This window comes from Crocodylus siamensis, chromosome 10 (assembly GCF_052110815.1).
Source record: "Crocodylus siamensis isolate JL-2025a chromosome 10, ASM5211081v1, whole genome shotgun sequence".
NCBI classification, from domain to species: Eukaryota; Metazoa; Chordata; order Crocodylia; family Crocodylidae; genus Crocodylus; species Crocodylus siamensis.
Window position 1 is genome coordinate 1,701,449 of NC_143404.1, and position 19,884 is coordinate 1,721,332.

Here is a 19,884-nt window from a genome sequence, read left to right on the forward strand (position 1 = left end):
CGGTGTCTACCCAAGGTATTATTCTACTGAAATAAATGGAGCTACTCCACATTTTTGGAGCCGCTCTAATTAATTCTTGAATTCTTGGATTAATGTTCCTAGGGCTATTTTAACCTTAGGCCATCTGCTCAGCACCCCTTCCCCCAGCAGGAAGCTGATTTAGAACTGGAGCCCAGTAAAACGCAAAACTGACTTGGCCTGGAGGTTTTGTGACACAGACCAAATTCTGCTTAGTGTCAATACCATTGGAGGCGTGTGGCCGTTCTGAATGAGCCTTGATCCCATTCGAAGGACTTGGGCACTATGTTCATCTTGGAGCTTCTAAGTTTTATTTCTGTTTCAGGTTCACAAACAAATATTCGAAAGCAAAACTCAAGGCAGGTGAACAAGCCCTGCACGAGCCAGGACTGGGAGAAAGAATAATGTGAACTCCTTCCATGTAGACCTCTTGGCTTTGCGCAGCTCTGATAGGTGCAAAACAGTCCTGGCACAAACATCCAGAGACACCTGTTAATATCTAAACCCCAAACATTTTCAATTATAAATCCAAAGCTCAAAGCTAAGTCCAATGCCTGCAGTCTGTCATGCTGGTTGGAGGCGTCATGAGATTTGGCTGTCATCAGTTGCCCAGTATTTCTTGAGTTGGAAATGCCACAAGGATTAGGCAAAAGTTCAAGCCTGTTCTTAGTTTAACCAGACTTATTTGTCCTTCCTCCATATTTGTCCATTATCCTGAAGCTTTATTCATTATTGCTGCACATTTTAATTAGCTTAAATCTAGACACAATGTCCAACACTGCAACAGCTACAAGAATTAATTAGTCCCTTCCCCACTCCCATTCCTCCAAGAGCAACCTGTATTATTTTTATTGTTTCAAGTGGCTACAGTGCTAAGCAGAAAGAAGCTGGATGGTGTGATGGACTACAAGGCTGGGAGCAAGAATTCCCAAATTCTAATTCTGGCCCTGATAGCATGCTATTTTGGGGACAAAGGCAAATTATGTGATTACATTGATGCTAAGATCATCCCTCAATGGCCCCAGACACATTAGCTGTGGAGGGTTAGTGGTTACAGGCCTGAGGTCAACCCTGTCTGGGTGGATGTAGCCTTTGGGTCTGCTTCCAGCATTTTCCTTTCCACTGAGTTATTACTTATTTACTATTTGCATTTTAATAGAATATACAGGCCCCAGTTAAGCTTCAAGCTGCTAGCAAGTAGTGAGCAAGAGTTTCTTCACTGGGCATCTACTGCTCTAATAGACTCACAGGGAGAAAGGGAGCAAAACCAAAGTGACTTACTAGCAGTTCCCCAGCACGTGAGAAGGGGAACCTGGAAACAATCCCAGATCTCACTAGTCCAGACTAGTGCCCTGCCTGCAGGTCTCAAAGCCTCTCACCTGCATGGAAGAACTGGATGAAAAGGTGACAGAGTCTAGACCTTTAAGTCTCCATACCTCAATGTTCCCATCTGTAAAGCTGAGCTCAAACCCGCTCCCTGCCAGAAGAGGCTGTGAATATAAGCTAGATAAAGTTTGTACAATGCTGAAGAAATATAAAGTGCTCTAGAAGTGTTGAGTGCAGCTGATAAAAGGGAGATACCCACATACAAAGGGGGAAACAACCCTTAGGACAGAAGGAAGCTTTCAGGGCAGAAACAAACAGGCTTATAAAACTCTTTCTTGGCTTCTCCAGCAATAGCTCCTTTAAGATACTGGCTAAGCAAGCTATTCTTTGCAGCTACAGGTAAGCAACTTTTTAAAATATTGATCAGATAAAAGCAATGCAGGATTTTTCCCCCAAGCACAGTAACTAACTTCTTTGCAGTTGTCAGTCTGTGGGCTGTGATGTGCAGTTCAAACAGGAGAACTGAGAGAGAGACAGAGGTTTCACCAGGACTCTGCCTACTCCTTGCACTTAGACACAGGCACATACACCGACACACAAGGATCCCAGGATGTGACTGGCTTGGAAAATAAGCTCCTTTTCAAGGACATTTTCCAAACAAAATAGCAAAAATTACATTAAAGAAGAAAAAAAGCATGGGAGTCAGTATCTGAGCACGTTTCCATGGCTGTGAATTGGTCTTCCTATTACCCAATTTACTGTGCCATTAAGCAGATTTGGGGAAAGAAGGAAAGAATTTATGGAACACTTGAAATCTGCATTAAAGAGGAATTTTCAGCTGGAATGTTATACAGCCCTTAAGAGGCGGTGGTGTTTTACTCTCTACCCTGCCAACAGGCTCAGACAAAAGCCAGTTAGATCATGAATAGGCTGTGCTTGTTTTTTCAATGACAGAGGAGTTCTTCCAAGGATAGAAACTAAGACTTTAAACTTGCCCCCCATCAACACAGCAGACTGCAGTGCAACCAGATATAAACTAGGACATCACTGTCCCATTCTCCCCACCAACCCCTCCAAAACCACCAGTGTTGAATAAGCTTGTGTTAGTGTGCCAGTGTGAAAAAGCAGGGCCCCCATTAGTCACATACTGGGGTCACTGGAAAGGCTGCTATTGTTTTCAGTGGGCTTTGGATCAAATAGAGGGTAGAAATGTCTTTGTCGTTGCTATGTGCCATACCACCAAGAAAGACAAATTAAGGCAGAAAATAAACTATTAGGGAAGGACTGAAATCTGGAACCATTATAAGAGTTTGTGGGAAATTTTCTGACCAACTACATATCTAGGTATACATGAACGACATGTGCCCCCAGAGGCTGGGGGGCACGGCGACTGCCCGCAGGCAGCGACGATAGTGGCAGCAGCAAGTGGGGAGCTCTGGCAGGTGGCCATAGCGGTGTCGGCACAGGAGGGTAGAGGGGGTCGTGAGCGCCAATGGCCCACAGGTGCCGTCGGCAGCATCCAATCACAGGGGGTGCACGTGCACCCCCTACACATCACCAGTGTATGGACAGATAGATAGATATTTTATGAACAGATGCCTTTTGTCTAAACTGGAACTTCTACGACACATTTCAGCTTTCAACAAATTACTTTGCGGGGGGTTTTTTTTTTTGCATTTTGCATCAAAAATCTATTTTTGCTAAGAGCAGCTCTGATTTTAAAAAATGCTTTCATCTAAATATTTTTCCACAGAAAAAAATAGTTCCCCTGTCAGCTCTGATCATCATTTAACAACCTCGTTGTCATTAATTCCCCAAACCTTCATTAATCTTCTTCCTCTCCACCCAAAAGCGGTGTACGGAGGTACAAAGACTCTGCCTGCTCAGATGGAGAAGTCACCTTGGGTCACAAGGGAAACAGCTCCCCCAGGCTTGGCCGCTGGAAATCCCCATCTCATTTGGCAGAGTCCACTGACACAGGCATTTCACTTCAGGAACATCTCAGGATTGCAAGGGCAAGGTCAAGATGGAGCTGGCTGACAAACCTGGGCTGTGTGGAAACTTAGACAACATCTGTAAGCCCCACACCAGGCACTAGCTGTTGTTAAAAGCCCCACCAGTTGATTATTAGCAGTAATTGAGTTGGTCTAATAAAAGATATCACATTTCTCAAAAAACCTTGATTAGCCTTAAATGCATTCACAAGGAAAACTACTAACCACCCCCTTTCCTTTAGAGCTGTTGACTCTTCTGCTTCCACATTCCCTTTTCTTTCAGTAATGATGTATTCCCCCAGCAGCTAAATGCCATTGCCTCCGGCAAGGGTGTCCCTTTCACATGAGGGACCGCACTGCTAAATCGCCCTCAGCTATGTGGAAACCAGCATGCTGCTGGTTCTGCCTAGCTTCTTTCATATTCATTCCATCATCATCTTTGATGTGCAGCTATGTATTTCTCAAGGACCAGGAAGGACTGAGCCCAGTCTATGGGAGAAGAGGGACAGTGGTGTTCAGCAGTGGGTGTAGATAGGTAACTATCCTAACTGTGCAAAACCTCAGCATACTGAAAAACTCTGTAAGAAAGCTGCTTTGGATCAGCTGCTGCTGTGATGTGGGTTCCCAATGACTGCTATGATGAGCTAAATCCAACCCCATCCCTTACTTCAGCTAGGCACATACCCTTGGAACAGCATGTTCTGGGCTTGTGCTCTTTCTTGCAGGTAAACTGAGAGAGGGGATGAATTCTCCTTGAAAATTGGAGGATTGGGACAAAAGAAATCTCATGAGGTTCAACAAGGTCCTGCACTTAGGATGGAAGAATCCCATGCAAGCTTGGGACGAAGTGGCTAAGCATCATCTCGGCAGAAAAGGACCTGGGGGTGACAGGAGACAAGAAGCTGAACAGGAGCCAGCAGTGTGCCCTTGTTGGCAAGAAGGCTACTGGCATCCTGGGCTGCATTGGTAAGAGCGTTGCCAGCAAATCAGGGGCAGTGATTCTTCCCCTCTACTGAGCACTGGGGAGGCCACATCTGGAGTCCCGTGTCCAGCTGTCCTCCCCCCACTACAGAAAGGATGTGGACCCATTGAAGAGAGTCCAGTGGAGGACAATGAAAATGGTTGTGGGGCTGGGAGATATGACTTGTGAGGAGAGGCTGAGGGAACTGGGCTGTTTTAGTCTGCAGAAGAGAAGACCGAGAGGGATTGAATAGCAGCCTTCAACTTCCTACAGGGGGGCTGCAAAGAGGATGGAGCTGAACTGTTCTCAGTCAGGGCAGATGACAGGACAAGGAGCAATGGGCTTAAGTGGCAGCAAGGGAAGTTGAGATTGGATATTAGGAAAACTCTCTCTCTAGGAGGGTAGTAAAACACTGGAGCAAGTTACCCAAAGAGGTGGGGGAAGCTCCATCCTTAAAGGTTTTTAAGACTGGGTAGACAAAGCCTTGGCTGAGATGATGTAGTTGGGGTTCGTCCTGCTTGGAGCAGGGGCCTGAACTAAATGTGACCTCCTGAGGTCCCTTCAACCCTCATTTTCTATGATTTTAAGAAAATCTCGGAGCTGGTATTATATTTTCAAATTCAGTATCAAGCCAGAATTAACCTTTTCCTGTCTCTGATCATTAGTGGATCACAGGCTGAAGGCTGGGCTTAACAAAATAACTATCCATGTTTATTCGCTGCAGAAGCCCAGGGAAGCCCCAAAGAATCATTCCTTTTCAAGGCTTATCAATGCGTATATGGAAACTGACTTGGGGTTAATTTTTTGATTCTGAACCCAGCAAGATCCAAGAGGAAGGAAAGGCTGGTGTTCTGCAAAGCTCTCTAAAGCTGGTATGTGGCCAGGCAGCATGAACAGGAAAGAAGAACCACACAGCTCTTGTACTGCACAAAGCTGCCAAATCTTTCCCATCTCAGTTGGGACTTGGCTTAGCACATGTAGTAGGGAGAGACTTTCAGTGTTGCTCTGCAAGAGAAAAATGAAGTCCTTTAAACTGGATAGTCACAGCCTCAGGGCACTTTTGTTTTCATTTTCCTTATTATTTTGCAGTGCAGGGAGAATGGGGGGGCAGATTTCCCTTCACTGAGTCATTTGTATGTTATAAAATGTCTTCAAACTGAACCAACCAACAGCCAAGGTCACCACAGACCAGTGTGCCAGAGTGAGAGTAAATAAAAGCATGTATAATACTCATTCTATGCATCAGCATCCAGTTCTGTAATGGTCTTTAGGTACTGAAAGATGCAGGTAGGAGCCTAAAGAGCTTTAATCTGGCCTAAGCTAGTAGAGCATCTAATTTCTGTTGAACTATGATCACTTAAGTGCATTGTGTAAATCCTCTCTACCTGCTTTTTTCATACCTAAATAGCTTAGTAAAACTGGCCCAAGGTCTCCTACTCTTCAGAGTGCTCGTGTTGTTTGATGTCAGTGTTTTGGTTCAAAGTCCCTTGTAAGAGCACAAATCAGAGCCAGATCCTTAAGGCATGGGCCAGGCAGGGAAGGTAAAAGGCCTTTTGCAATCCTTTGATTCTCCCAATCCAGGAACTGAAATTTAAAGCAGCCCAGCTGCTCTGATTTGTGCTCGCAGCAGTTCACTAGCCCAGGACTGCTGCAAGGCTCCCTGAAGTTTGTTCCTTTTAAAATCAGCTGTCCATCCTCTTTACCCTGCTGGGGCAGCTCAAAAGTTTTGGGGCTGGATGGCAGGATCATATAGCCCTTGTAGCTCTGAAACGAAAAGATCATACCATGCATATTTAAGAGGACCACCTGACTACTGCACACTCCTTTATTTTACCCTGCGACACACTTAAACTTCAGAGACTCAAATGAAGATGCCGCTGAATTTTTCATGGAGGGGCCAGAACTGGCTTGTTGCTGATGGCTGATAGTGTGAGAGTAGCATTTGATCCCAGTCCTAATCAGACTGAGCAGCTCCATTGGAAACATAGAAGTTTCTTTCCTTTTCATTTATTTTTTTTTTCTGAAGAACACAGCTGTGTTTTCTTAAGTGCATCTATAACTGAAATGCAGAACTAAGCAGACGAATGTTTGCACCTCTGAATGGCTTCAGTGTGATCCCAGGAAGACTGGCAGAATCCTAATCCAAACTAGGGCAGCTCTGGAGACCATTTAGCAAATAATTAATTAGACAGTCCATGACATGCACATGCCTCCCTCCCGTCTCAAATACCACACCACTTCTCCACTGCAGTCAGAAAATTCTGCAAGCAATGGAAAATATTTGTGTAATGGTGGGCTTACAGAGTAGGCTTTTGGTGTGCTGAGTCACTATGTTCACAAAGGAAAAAAGGACAAAGGGTGTTAAACAAAGATGTTCTACTTGGAGCCTGCTGAAGGACAGGCATGTATTAGAGAGAATATAAGCAGTTCTTAAGAAAATGCCCTTATTGGTGAGCTATGAGATAATTTTTCAGCTCCCCAAGGACAGCCTTCAAATAGCTTTGTATTTTTTCTCTGTGCCAATATTCCCACATATAATTGCGAAAAGGTTTAAAGGATTCCTGTGTCCTTCAAGGAAGGTTTTGAAGAAATAGGCACTTGTTGCCTGACAGTCAAGAAGTACTTCTAAGCACAAAGACAGTCATGGAAGGTGGCTGAAAGATGAGAAAAATATAGAGGATGAAGCTGGGACAGAGGTCAAGGTGGAACAAATGCAGAGAGAGGAGAATTAAGAAGGAAAAGCAAACTGCTCAGTTCATTTCAAATCCAAGGACATTTCTTCTTCTGTGGTAGGTGAGGAGCCCATATGTGTGTGTGTAAATACATATATATGTTGTGTGGGAAATGGAATTTCACATTTCAGAAGAAAATTTCATTCTGAATTGCCACAAAATTTGGAAATGTAAAATGTTCTGCAGGACAGGGAAGACATTTTCTAAATAACATTTTTAGAAGCAAACAAGCAGGAAGGAGAAAGAATGGCTCAAAACTCAGCACTTCTTTGCAAACACTGGAGGGTTAAGAGACAATACCTGATCTGATCAATCTGAAAGTTTTAGTTCCTCCCCACTCAACCTGCAAAGAGTTTTGTCGACAGTGGTAAACCCCCTCCCCGCCCTACAAACGCAGAACATGGGAAGTCTGGCAGTTAAAAGACTGTCTTCACTCGAACAATTTTACTTGAGAAAGGGGGGTAATTGTTTAGACAGTGTTAGGCATTTCTGGGGTGGCCGAAGAAGCTGGACCTGCTCCATCTGCATAGAACAACCTAACGAGTAAGAGAGACACCAGCATAGGGTGTTGTTTTAAAGCTTCTGTTGCTTGCTTTTAAACTAAATACTTTGATTTAAGAACACTGGCTGCTGCTTGTGCCCAAAGTCTGTGATAAAAAAACCACAGTGCCAAAACTTAGTTGGACCTGCTGAGTAAGCATGGTTGATACACAGGGATGAGAGCTGAAGGTGGGGAAGTGAGGACTTTCACCAAGCAAAGGTAAGGCATGAAGCCTCACACCTATGAGTGTGCACTCAGAGAGGCAGGCAGGGAGCCAAGATGCAGCTGCCCCATTTAGCTATGATATCCCGTCCTGCTCAATATACAAGGGCTGCCCACAGCTATGGACAGAGGGCCGCACAAAGATCCCCCACCTATCCCCTCATAGTGAGCATGTGACTCAGCTGGCATCCACAACAAAACACTGACACTGCTGCTTGTGATCACGAATGGAGAAGTGGGTTGGGCCAAATCCTGAGATCTTAAGAAATAGAAAAGGCCTTAGGAATAGGCCTAAGATCATATGGGGCATTTACCTGTTCAATTAATGTACTTTGGATAATATGCATTAAATCTAGTACCTCCATTGTGAGGTACTAGGAAAATATGCATTAGTCTGTCTTAATGCGCATTAAGTAAAGAGCATGGTTTTTAAGTGACACAATGCACATTCACCTATTTTAATGCACATTAACCAAATGGCACATTTTTCAGTGATGCTTTAATGCACATTAAAATAGGCTAATGCACATTAAAGTGCACGTGAAGACTTGCCCACTGTTATTATCATGATTAACTGGATTTCTAATATACTTGCATCCAGCTTCCATACTACAGGAAGTTATCTACCAGCTCCTGTTGTCTGCTTTTAGCTCAGTGTAGTTGCAGTTCTCATACCCAACATTTCAGTTTCACCAAGATGTTTTATGTTGCAAAACAAGTGTGTGCAGGTGCATTCTTAAGCACATGCCTTGAATGGTATTTCATTTACCAGGCAGGAAGGAAAAACCCAAGAGAGGGATTTTTTTCTTTACAAAAAAGAACTTATGCATGATCTTAATTGCAGACAGACTGGAACAGAAAGGATGACAAATAAAAAAAAACCTACACAGGTTGGGTAAAAGACAGTGTGATCGGGGGAAGACTGATACAGAAAGCTAAACTCACAGCAGCAGCTGCGGATCAGACATGTTCTCGCTCAGTATAGAGGTCTGCCTTACCTTGAACCTAGCAAGCTGCACATTTAATGGACCTCCATTGGCAGTCTCTCAGTACACCATTCTTTTTTTTTACCATTAAACAGATCTAACTGCTAATAGCGTAAAAACATTAAAAAATTCTGAAACATCCTTCATGTGCAATTAATACCGATGGGGACTGAAAGGCTAAGTGAGACTCCTGCTCAGAGGAGCTTGAGAGGATTAAGTGAGTCCTGAAAGATGTGTTTGTGTTTCAGAACAGCTCAGAAAGGCTCAGCACTTCTGACCAGTTGAGGAGCGCAGCAGTTTTGTAGGGAAGTGCACGTCAATTATAGCAGGTACTCAGTGGCAAAAAGCTAAATAGTTTTTGAAAGATCTGATTACCACATGCTTCCCTTTTATTAGCCATTCATTTTATCCCTGGATGGAGTCATTGGATGTGCAACTATAATTGAGTTCTGTCCCAGGGGTGAGGTCCATTTGGTGACTTAAGCGCAGTCACTTGTCATGATGGATTTTTCCACAAATGTATGTTTTTCAAGTTTGCATGTCTTTTGTCAATACCTCAGCTCTCCAAGGGATGGCATGTCAACTTCCTACACTCTTACATTTGACTGTTACTGAAAATCCGTCTGCTATGGTTCTCTGAAGCCTACTTGATGGGAAAGGCTTTTTGACAACTCCTGACTCTCCAGAGCTCTTACCTTGATCTTCCTTCTCATTCTCCACCCCCTCCCCTCCCCATAATAGAGCCCTTTTATTCAGGGAGGCAGCATTTATACCTTTTTTCTCCCCTCCTAGTCTTCTAGTCTAAATCTGCAGCAAACAGCTGTAAAAGCTACTAACGGTCTCTCCCTGGATTCACTCCTCCTCAGTGTTTGAAGGTTTACATTAAGCTCATGATGAAGAGTGGACTAGTAAATGAAACCCGCTCTTGAGAGTGGGAGAGGAAAAAACTACAGGAAACACAGAGGTTGGCAGAGCTGACTACAGATGATCTTGTGTGGCCCATGAGCTTTATTGGATAAGTTTTGTGCAAGAAAAAACTTTGGATCGGTCTGTCTGTCATATCAGAGGGATGCAGTACAGACACCATGTTGCTCTAAAAACCACTCTAGAGGGTGAGAAAGAGAAAACAGAGGAGGGCACTGGCAACACGTAGGGGGCACACACAGGTGCACATGCCTCCCCAGAGCTTGGTGGTGCACCCCCCTGCAAAAAGCATTGCCGACACTGCTGGCAGTGCCTACTGGCGGTCACCACTTGCCACCCTGTCCCCTCACTGCCGACACCGCCGAAGGCGTCTACAGGTGGTCCCCGATTGCTGCTGGCCACTGCCAATGCTGCCAGCGGCATCTGTGGGTGGTCACTGACCGCTAGTCGGTGCTTGCCGCCCCCCCCCCACACCCCCCGCTGCTGGCACCTCTGTGGCTGCCTACAGGAGCTCACCGCTTGATGCTGCCACACTCCCACCTCCGACACTGCTGCTGCCACCTGCGGGAGCTCGCCATCCCCCCCAGCCTCCAGGAGCATGTGGGTTGACTGCCTAGAGCAAGCATTTAGATAGATTCTATCAGAATAAATTCAGGACGCCATGAAATAAGGTCAAGAATCAATTCAAGAAAGAACCAGCCATCCTAGCCTTTAGACAACCACCAAACCTTGCTAACCTCATCACCGGAAACAAACTCCCCATGACCCAAAGCATACCCATGCCAGGACAAGAAATGCAAAACCTGCCAACTCATCTCCACCACCCCCACAATAACCACACCCCATCACAGAACCATCCCCATCCCTGGATCTTACATCTGCACCTCCAGAAATGTGATACATCTCATTCAGTGCACCAAATGTCCTGATGGAAAATATGTTCGCAAAACCAAACACCAGTTGCACACCAAAAATCCATCAAAGACAACTCTTGTGCAATTACCTGTGGATGCCCACTTCTCATAGGACAGCCACTCCCTCTCCGATCTCTCTGTTCTAATCCTCAAAGGGAACTTACAAAACACCTTCCATAGATGAGCCTACAAACTCCACTTGATGGACTCAACATAGACTATGGGTTTATGACACGTTACAATCTGCCTGACATCTGACTCACCAGGTACCTGCCTAACCTTATCACTTGGTGGATGATCACCTGTCTCCTTGGATGATCATCTGTCTGGGGTCTTGTGAACCCAGCATTCATTCCTGCCTGTGGTAGGAGGTCAGGCTAGATGATCTGTTCAAGTCCCTCCTGACCCTAGCTACTATGAAACTACTATGAAACTTACACTTTTTTTCCCCTCCCCTCCTTTTCTACCCTTTGTCTTCCTAAGTTCCAGCTATTTACTTTTTCATAGACTGCCTCTTTCCTACCTTGGAGAACTCAACTAGGGTAGTGTCTTCCTGACTTACCTTTGGCATTATTTCCCCATCATTTCTCCCCCTCCCTTCTCTTCTCTACCCATTGCTTTCCTAATTTCCACCGATTTACATTCTTACTGACATCCTACCAGACTTTTAGCTTCTTTCATTCCTTGGAGATCTCAGAACAGCAGAGCATGAGTCACTGGTGCCTCCCAAGTCAGGGGTGGCACTTGCCCTTCCCCCCCCACAGTGGCCAGTCATTGACTGTGGGGAGGGTGGTCCCCCGTGGCTGATCATGCTGACCACAAGTGCCAGCAGTGTGCCCAGAAGGTCCAGTGGTGCTTCTCCTTGTGCACCCACTCCCTGGCCAGTGCTCTCAGGGGGGTTACCCACACTCCCGCCTGCCCCCCCGCCCATCACCTAAGCAGGGAACACTGCCTGTCAGGGGGTGCACCAGTGCTCTCAGGGGGTATACGTGTATCCCCGAGCACCCCCTATGAGTCGCCACTGCAGCAGAAACTCCCTGTGCCTGAAGAGGAGTGTTTGTGCCCAAAAGTTTGCAAAGAACTTTTTTCCAAATGCTTAGTTGGTCTAATAAAAGATATCACATCTACCCAAAGAAGCTTGCCTGCCTATGTCCTTAGACCAGCATGGCTGCAACCAAAAGCCCTTCAAAGGAGATGGGAACTGACAGACTCAATCAAACCATTAGCCTACCTCATCCAGTGTCTTTTAACATGGTCCCCTCCTGGAAAATGTCCTTCCTCTGCAACCAAAAATTAGAAGTTGGCTTTATGCCCTGATGTTTGAACTATATCTTATTAATTTATATTGTTCCTTCCATTTTTAGGTTTCACTCAACCTGGATGAAGACAACATTCATGTTGGTTTCACCTTTGATGCTAATTTCCTAATTTCACTCTTTGTCTTTCTATTTGAATCATGAAACCCTTTTTTGTTAATTTTGTTTCATTTACCACATAAGCTTTTTGTAAAGACCCTTCTCTAAAGACAACAGCCTGCAAAGCGTCATGATTAAAATAATACCCCTAAGCAACTGAAACAGAAGGGCCGAGGGCTGAAGGGAACATTGAATTCAAAGCTGCTCAAAGCACCATTTTACCCCCAGAGGTACCTGAGACACTAAGAGATGGAAGCCCTCAAGGAGCACTTGACTCAATGTTGTTTCCTTGGAGAGAGAGAGAGAGAGAAAAAGAGACAAAGAAATGCATATTTATATGACCCGACAAAAGTGAGGCAGGCAAAGAACAGCTTTGGAAAACATCTCACTTTATTTTCTTAAGGAGCACTTCTCACTGCCCTGCTCTTTTATTTCAGACCATTACCTAATTGAAACTGGTGATGGGGCAGCAAAGTAAAACAGACATTTTAAGTATCCCCTTACCACTGCCCTCTGATTGGAGATATGCCAGATATATTTTTTTTAATTTTGAAAATTTTTCATGTTCCAAGACAAATCAATTCCGTATCCGTGAGTCATTCAAGAACCAGATGTGGTTCTGCAAGCATCCTCCACGCCCACCTGGGGCTTCAGATGCTTCCAAATCCTTTGGTGGGCATCCTACATGCAGGCCCAAACCCAGAGACTTAAGGTTCAGATGCCCCCAAGTTTCACTTGCCTTCAGCCATATGGCCGCAGGAGCAAGTTAGGGAGGAGACTCCCATTTCCATAAAGTCGGTGTATAGCCACTGGAAGTGGAAGTGGGAGGTTATCTATGCATTACCTCAGTCAGGGTACTATCCCTTGCCAAGAAAGTGGTTTTCCCCTGCAACTAGGAAAACTGCCTTAGTGGTCATGGTATTTCCCTTGCCAGAATTGGAAATAAGCCAGATTCTCTGATGTGGGGGAAGAGAGCCAGTATAGATAGCCACTGCCTACACCACTTCTTCCAGTCCCTGGAGTAGGCAGCATGCTAGGAAGGAGCTGTATGCTCTGGATATCTTGGGTTGGTGGAGTGTCCCACCAGGGCATTCCCAGCTGGTGCATTTAGCAGTGCCATGTTGTAGAGCTGGCCTGAAATTCAGAGAGACATATGAAGCTGCATTGCTGCCTTCCTCTCCCCTTACACTATGCAAGTTCAGAAATGACTGGACACAACAGAGAATCTGTTGCAGGCTCTGTCCTCTCTGCAGTCAGGAGATGGGATCACAGCACGTGTAGCCATAACCAGGATAATACTTTTGATAGCTTGAGTAATAATGTAAAAGCACAGAGGTCACCTGAATAGTATCCAAGGTCTCTGGTGTACTTGTACAATCCAGGCTGCTCAGTTTTCACTGCACTGTTATTCCAACTGGATAAAGTGATGCAACTCTGGGTATGCCTACACAGGCAGCCAACACCCTTCCAACTGCTCTGTACACAGTGCCACAGCTTGTGATACAGCTGAGGGCATTCAAGGCAGAGTGAAAAAAAGACATTTCTGGGTGGGACCTTGAATAACGCTCCGTGACTCAGACTAAAAGCAAAAATGCAAAATAGCAAAGGGGAGTGTTCCTGGTTGTGGCCATTCTTAAGAACTGCAACCTCACAAGTTTCACATGTGCTTTTGGATCAACCCTGTGTTTCAGAATATGCTGCTGCTAGCATTTTTCCATCCCTGGCCTGTGTCAGAGTACAAGAATGTGAAGTGTTGCCTGCTAATCCAGAAAAACATGTCAGACAACTAAAAGGTTACAAAAAGCAGTCAGCAGGCTTGCCCACTTGCTTCCTTGTTCTCGGACTGAATAGTTAAAAACTGGGAAGAGCTATTCTGGAAGGACGCAGTGCATGAAAGAACTTCTATTAAGTTCTATATAACAGCCAAATCGCTATGACTACCTAGCTCTGGAGACTCACAATATACTGGAACGAAAGATGTGTGTCAGAAAGCAAGGAATCTATAGGTAAGCTGCTGTAGGAAGAGGAGAAATAGGCTCTTATATTCTGAGGGAGCAAAATTATACCTAATTATTATATATTAAGGACCTGTGTTCAGAAGACAGCTGCTGCAACCAGGTGTAAGCAAAGGCACAAAGTACAGGTTGTACATCCATAATGGGTGACGCATACCAATACCTGTTTCCCCAGGTGTGCAGGTGCTATATAGGAACTTGCTTTAAAAAATCTGGCTCTAAAGTCCCAAAGGAACGTAGCAAGATAAAGCACAAAGATCCCTTTCACCGGCAGAAACATTTGACATGTGTCACTAGTTGGCAAACCCAACAAGAGCCCCACTTTTTCTTCCTAACTGTGAGCAGTTAACCCACTGGAGATTGTATACGTAAAGAAAGAGAGCTAACAGTAAATACAGAATAAGAGTAGTAGTCAATACTTCCTTCTAGCAGGGAGTTTCCTGCAAAATTCTGCACATGCTTCACCAGCAGGAGTTGTCATCTAAACAGCAGGGCTGCTGGCTCTGCTCCTGGGATAAGAGATCCTTCTGTGCTCATACTCCCACACTCCCTGTCTTGCAAACTTGACAAGGGACCAGGTTATGCCAGTGGATAGGTGCTATCATTCCTACATCTCAGATAACTCTGAACCATGTGCAGTTCACCAACAACAGTCTTTTTATGCTGAACCACAGAAGGTTCCTCAGATCTGAAGTGCAATGTGTAAAAGGGAAGGAAATGGGGAAGACAGTATTGGGAGAGCCATAGATTGAATGACATGGATCTGGCATCAGCAATTTATAGCCCACAAGCCAGATCCAGGCCATAGAGCCACTGGATGCAGCTGAGAGCTGGGGGGCTTCAGTGCCATCCAGCAGTGGGGTCACTGAGCCCACCACAGTCAGGCAGTAGGGCACTTAGCCTGTGCCATGCCCAGGCACTTTGCCAGTGCCACAATGGGGTGATGGGGAGAAGTGGTGGCAGTACCAGTTGGGTCCTGGTGCTGGCCCATCTCAAACTGGGTCATCTGACCCACCAGCTAAGAACACTGCTGAGAATGGGCATAGATGACCCCCAGACCTCCCTTATGTCTGTTTTCTCCACTGACACTCTTACCAAAAGAAACTGCCAGGCCCTGTATTCCCTGTCCTGCAGATAACCATAGAGCCCCTAATTCTCCTTCTCTCTCCAGGGCATTGTGGTGAGCCCAGATGTTGAGCCTAGGAGACTTGACAGGTAGTGCTGGAAACAGAAAGCAGCCAGATAGCTCTGTCAGCTACCTTTTTGGGAGATAGAAAATACTATGGTGGCTCAATTCCCATACAGGAATCTGTAACTTGTAATGCAGGGCATGGGTATGTGGGTATGTGCATTAAAGAGACAGAGAGATAGAGAAGATTGGTGCTTATAACTTCCTAGGGGGCAATTCTATAAAATGCTCAGTTGCTGACTTAATTTCAAACAGGGAGCATTATTTCAACACTTCTGCTACCCAAGTGACTAATTCTTAGAACAAATATATTCTTAAAAGTTCAGTGGCTCTTGGAATAGTTAGCATAAAATCTGGGGGCTTGATTAAATCATCCACAGGTTAAAAACAACTGTTTCATTCCTGCGTTGTTAAAAGCTTGTCTCAACATTAGCTATAGAGCTGATACACTTTTCATATTTCACAATGTTTTTCTTAACATTCCTAATTCTTTTTTATTTGTAATTAATCACTGGCTAGAACTTGCCTGTGGGGATGTGCTAATATGGGTTAAATGAACAGCAATATTGCTCTCCATCTGACCTGAACATGCAAGAACAGTTTGTACACCAAGCTTCCCAAATTAACTGCTGGCATACAATCATAGAAAAACAGGACTGGCCCTTGGGAGGTCATCTAATCCAGCCCCCCCACTCAAGACAGCATAACCAGGTACAAACTCCAATGCAGCAGTCAAATTAGCTCAGTATCCCCAAACACCACGTCTTTAAGTGAGGACTTGAATTATAATAAAACACAATTCTTTTACATTGGGTACATTACAGCAGCTATGTGTTATACTGATATGGTGCACTGCTTTGAAACCAGATTGCCCTCTATTTCACACTGATTCAATCTTCGTTTTAGTCACTATTTATGCTCAAGATAATGCCTTCAAATCATTCAGAAATTATACATATGTTCATGCATTTTATCTATAGCTGCCAGAATGGCAATTGCTGAATTACTGTCAATCATGTACCATGCAGTCATACATAGGGATCTGCCTTTTTGCAGTATCCCAAAATTGACAATAGGCACCGCTCACCTTTCCATGCCTCAGATACAGTAAGTACTCTGTAAAAATACTTGCACTTTCATCTGAACTGCTTTTAAATCTCAACTTTATTTCTCTTCTCCTTTCTATATTCATTATTATTCCTCTGCCTGTGTGAAACACCCTGCCTCTATTTGCTGTCTTGATGAGGTATATGCTGAATGCAGCTGGTCAGAACTTTTCTGAAGAACCAAAGTTTTGTCTTCTGGTTATTTGAACCCCCAACATTTTGCTTGAAACTCCTCTGTTCAATGCTGCCTGATGGGTCTGTCTTGGAGCTGTTGATCCTGGAAACCCCCTGGAGTTATTCAGTGGAATTGATGCAGACAGCAACATAAATTTCCCTGAGCAGCCACAAGGGCTGGGGACCTTCCAGTTTGCCAGAATTTTTTTAAAATTTTGGTTTAGGTACAATGTGGACTGAAACCAAATTAAAAAGAAGTCCAGTGAATCAGAAACCTTAGGTTTTAGCCAGCTGTTGTTGTGAGAGTTTATATTGTATTATTTCTATTTTAAATAGCGCTCAGGAAAAGTGTTCCACAAATAAAATACAGATAGTGCAAGACAAGGTTCTCTGTCCAGCTTGCCAAGTGTAGATTACAAGGTATAACTACCCTGTGGAACTCACTGACACAAGATATCATTGTCTCTACCAAAATAAGCACAGATCCTGGTCCTGCTAAACTATGGATCATTTCTACGCTATTCGAATCAAAATCTAGATAGCTGCTCTGTTTTGGGACTTTCACTTAGATGTTTGGGTGATCAAAGCCATGAAAGCACGTGTCAAGATGCAACTAGACAAATACTTTAAGTAGATCTCAGGAAATGGAAAGCTATGACACAACCATGTCATCACCCTTCACCATTACTCTCATTCCTGATTAGTTCAAAGAGCCACTAAGTTTCAAGGCCTTGCAAGTCATGATTTGAGCATTAGGTGAGGTAGCAACTGATTTCACACATACCATTTGGTTTGACTTGCATGGGCAATTAAAATAAAAGGCTAACATATATGGAAATTGTCTGACACCTGCAACTATAGAATCACTGTCCATGCTTTCCCATTTTCATTACATCACAAGGAAGTCGTTATGATTGCTCAATACCCTTGCATAGATGAGTAATGTCTGAAAATTAACTTTGCAACACTTTGTTGGCAAGAAATTTAAGCTAGTTAATGTTCTCCTAGGACAGCTATAATATGCAATTCCTTCTCCTCTGCTTTCCTAAAAGTGATTTCCTCATGGGTAATGGAGATGAAGCCTCTGAATGCATCATTCTGCATGGTTTGAGAGGGCCCAACCAGTCTTATGGGTCTACATATCATACTCAGGAGAACCTGTATTAGGTCCAACCATGCTTTGCCCTGATCATTCTCCTTTCATTCAATCCTGCATTTCACACCCATCTCCATAATCTCACCTGTTCTTTGAAGCCAGAGTGGAGGAAGTAAAGGCCTGCCAGAAGTGTATTCAGGAGCTGATACTAACTTGTTATCACCAGCTATGATAAAGACGAATTGAACTGGGAAGTAGGCAGAGATTCTCTGCCGTTTACCTGGCAGTCTATTCCAGAAAGTGCAGGGTGTAACTTTTAGAGGGGCATCTCTGATTGTCATCTCCATCCCAGAGAAACAAAAGAACTGTGGGAATTCTCCTTCCTTTGTGTCCCCTTCTGGTGCTGCCTCAGGGATGCTATAGCTTAGCCTGCCCGCCAGTACAAATGCTCCTAGCCAGCCTTAACTGTATAATGGTCTCCTTTTTTGAATGTTGGTCAAGTCTTTGGTGGACTGTTTTGCACCTGAGTCTCAATCCCTAAGCATCAATGGAGCCCTGAGAGCAAAGACACTGTTATAATCTGTAAACTGCAACAAACACATATTGCTGGTGGTCTTTTTGGCACTTGCAATTGATGAATGTCATAAAGACAGAATTTTAACCTTAACTGAAGAGTCTAATGCATAAACATGGAGTCCAAGGTGAGTTCAGTAGAGGTTATTTCTTTGCAATTTTGAGGTTTCAGTGATTATCTCTGTAGACACATCTCCTTGTTTCTTATCTGGCTTTACCAGTTAAATCACAGAAGTGTTCTTTAAATATTGTCCGTTAGGCAATAGGGTGAAAGGGCAAGGCCATGTTGTGACTAGAGCATGAGACTGGGGTGGCAGACTACCTGGGTCATAGTCCAGCATATATTACCGGCCTGTAGGGTAATTTGTAAACCAACATTTTCAAAAGAGCTTACCAATTGTGGGTTTCTTCATTTTTTTCAGTTCCTGCTTGATCCACTGAGAAGTTGATATTCAAAGCTATTGATCACCTTCAATGTCAAATGAAAAGAAGAAATGATGTGGCAGCTCAGCATTTTAAAAAGTGTTCCAACTGTTAGAAGCATTTTAAAGTGAGATCCCACTATGGGATAATTAAGGAGAACTGGCACAATACCTAACTGTCAACCATGGGTCAGTCCACAATGTTTAAACAAACTGCTAATATCTTTCCATGCTTCCCTTGCAAAAATATTTTTCCATTTCAGTGTTATTTCCTTAGCAATAAAAGCTGTCTTTGTTTTGTTTTCTTTAATTTATTTTTGTTTCTCCTCTTGTTTTCTTGTGTCTTTATTTTATATTTATAAATACTTGTGGGTATCCACTGAGAAAGTTTTTTTGTTTTACTTCCCATCCCAAAAACATGTTATGCAAACTTGCTGCATGCTCTTAAATAAGCCAACAGTCAAGCAGGCCACAGAAAAAGCCCTTTTATCACTGCAGAATCATAGGATCTGAACATACTCTATGGGACATCTAGTCCAAGCCTCCACACACATGCAGGATGTGCTGTTCCCAAACCATCCCAAATGTATGCCCAGCCTCTTCTGGAAAACCTCCAGAGGAGATTGCACCACTTCCCTGGGCAGTTTGTTCCATTCTCCTCCTGTTCTTATATTGGGAAGGGTTTTCTGCAGATATAATCTAAATCTCCTCTGCTGGAGTTTAAACCCATTATTACCACATGTATCCAGAGAATGGCCACTCTTTCTCTTCTTCATGGAAATTTGAGAACTGCTATCCCAGTACCTTTTTAGACTCAAAAAACCCCTTGTTAGATTCATGCACCCCCCCCCAAGAAAAATGCAGCCTCTGCTTCCAATTGTTTCTCTGACACCAGAAAAAAGATTAGAACAATTATTCTGTTGCAAAGAACTCTGAAAGACCACGAGAGTTCAGAAAGTTTTTTATACCACATGAAATCACTGGGTTCATCTTGTGCCTCTCAGTCCAACAACGCCAGGTTAATACAGAGAGAGGGGACACACACCCCTTGAAAGGATCTTGCTACACCTCAGAGCACCTGGAGGAGAATTGCTGCACCAAGGGCTGATCTGGGGGGGTGCATCGGTACACTTGCCCTTTTATTCCTGGCCCACTCACAGTTTAAAACCAACTGCCTGGCAGGGGCAGCAGTATTTCATGGAATCATAGAAAATTTGGGTTGTGAGGGACCTTATGAGGTCACATCTAGTCCAACCCCTACTCCAAGCAGGACCAG

At 44.1% G+C, this 19,884-nt stretch overlaps 1 long non-coding RNA gene across 1 annotated transcript in view; it reads right to left on the minus strand.

Moving 5' to 3' along the window:
- Positions 1-19,884, minus strand: part of LOC149856080 (uncharacterized) — a 296,033-nt gene that overhangs the window by 274,906 nt on the left and 1,243 nt on the right. Inside the window, exon 2 of the long non-coding RNA XR_016444389.1 lies at positions 18,581-18,655. This is a non-coding gene — a long non-coding RNA (uncharacterized LOC149856080). The remainder of the gene's footprint in view (positions 1-18,580; positions 18,656-19,884) is intronic.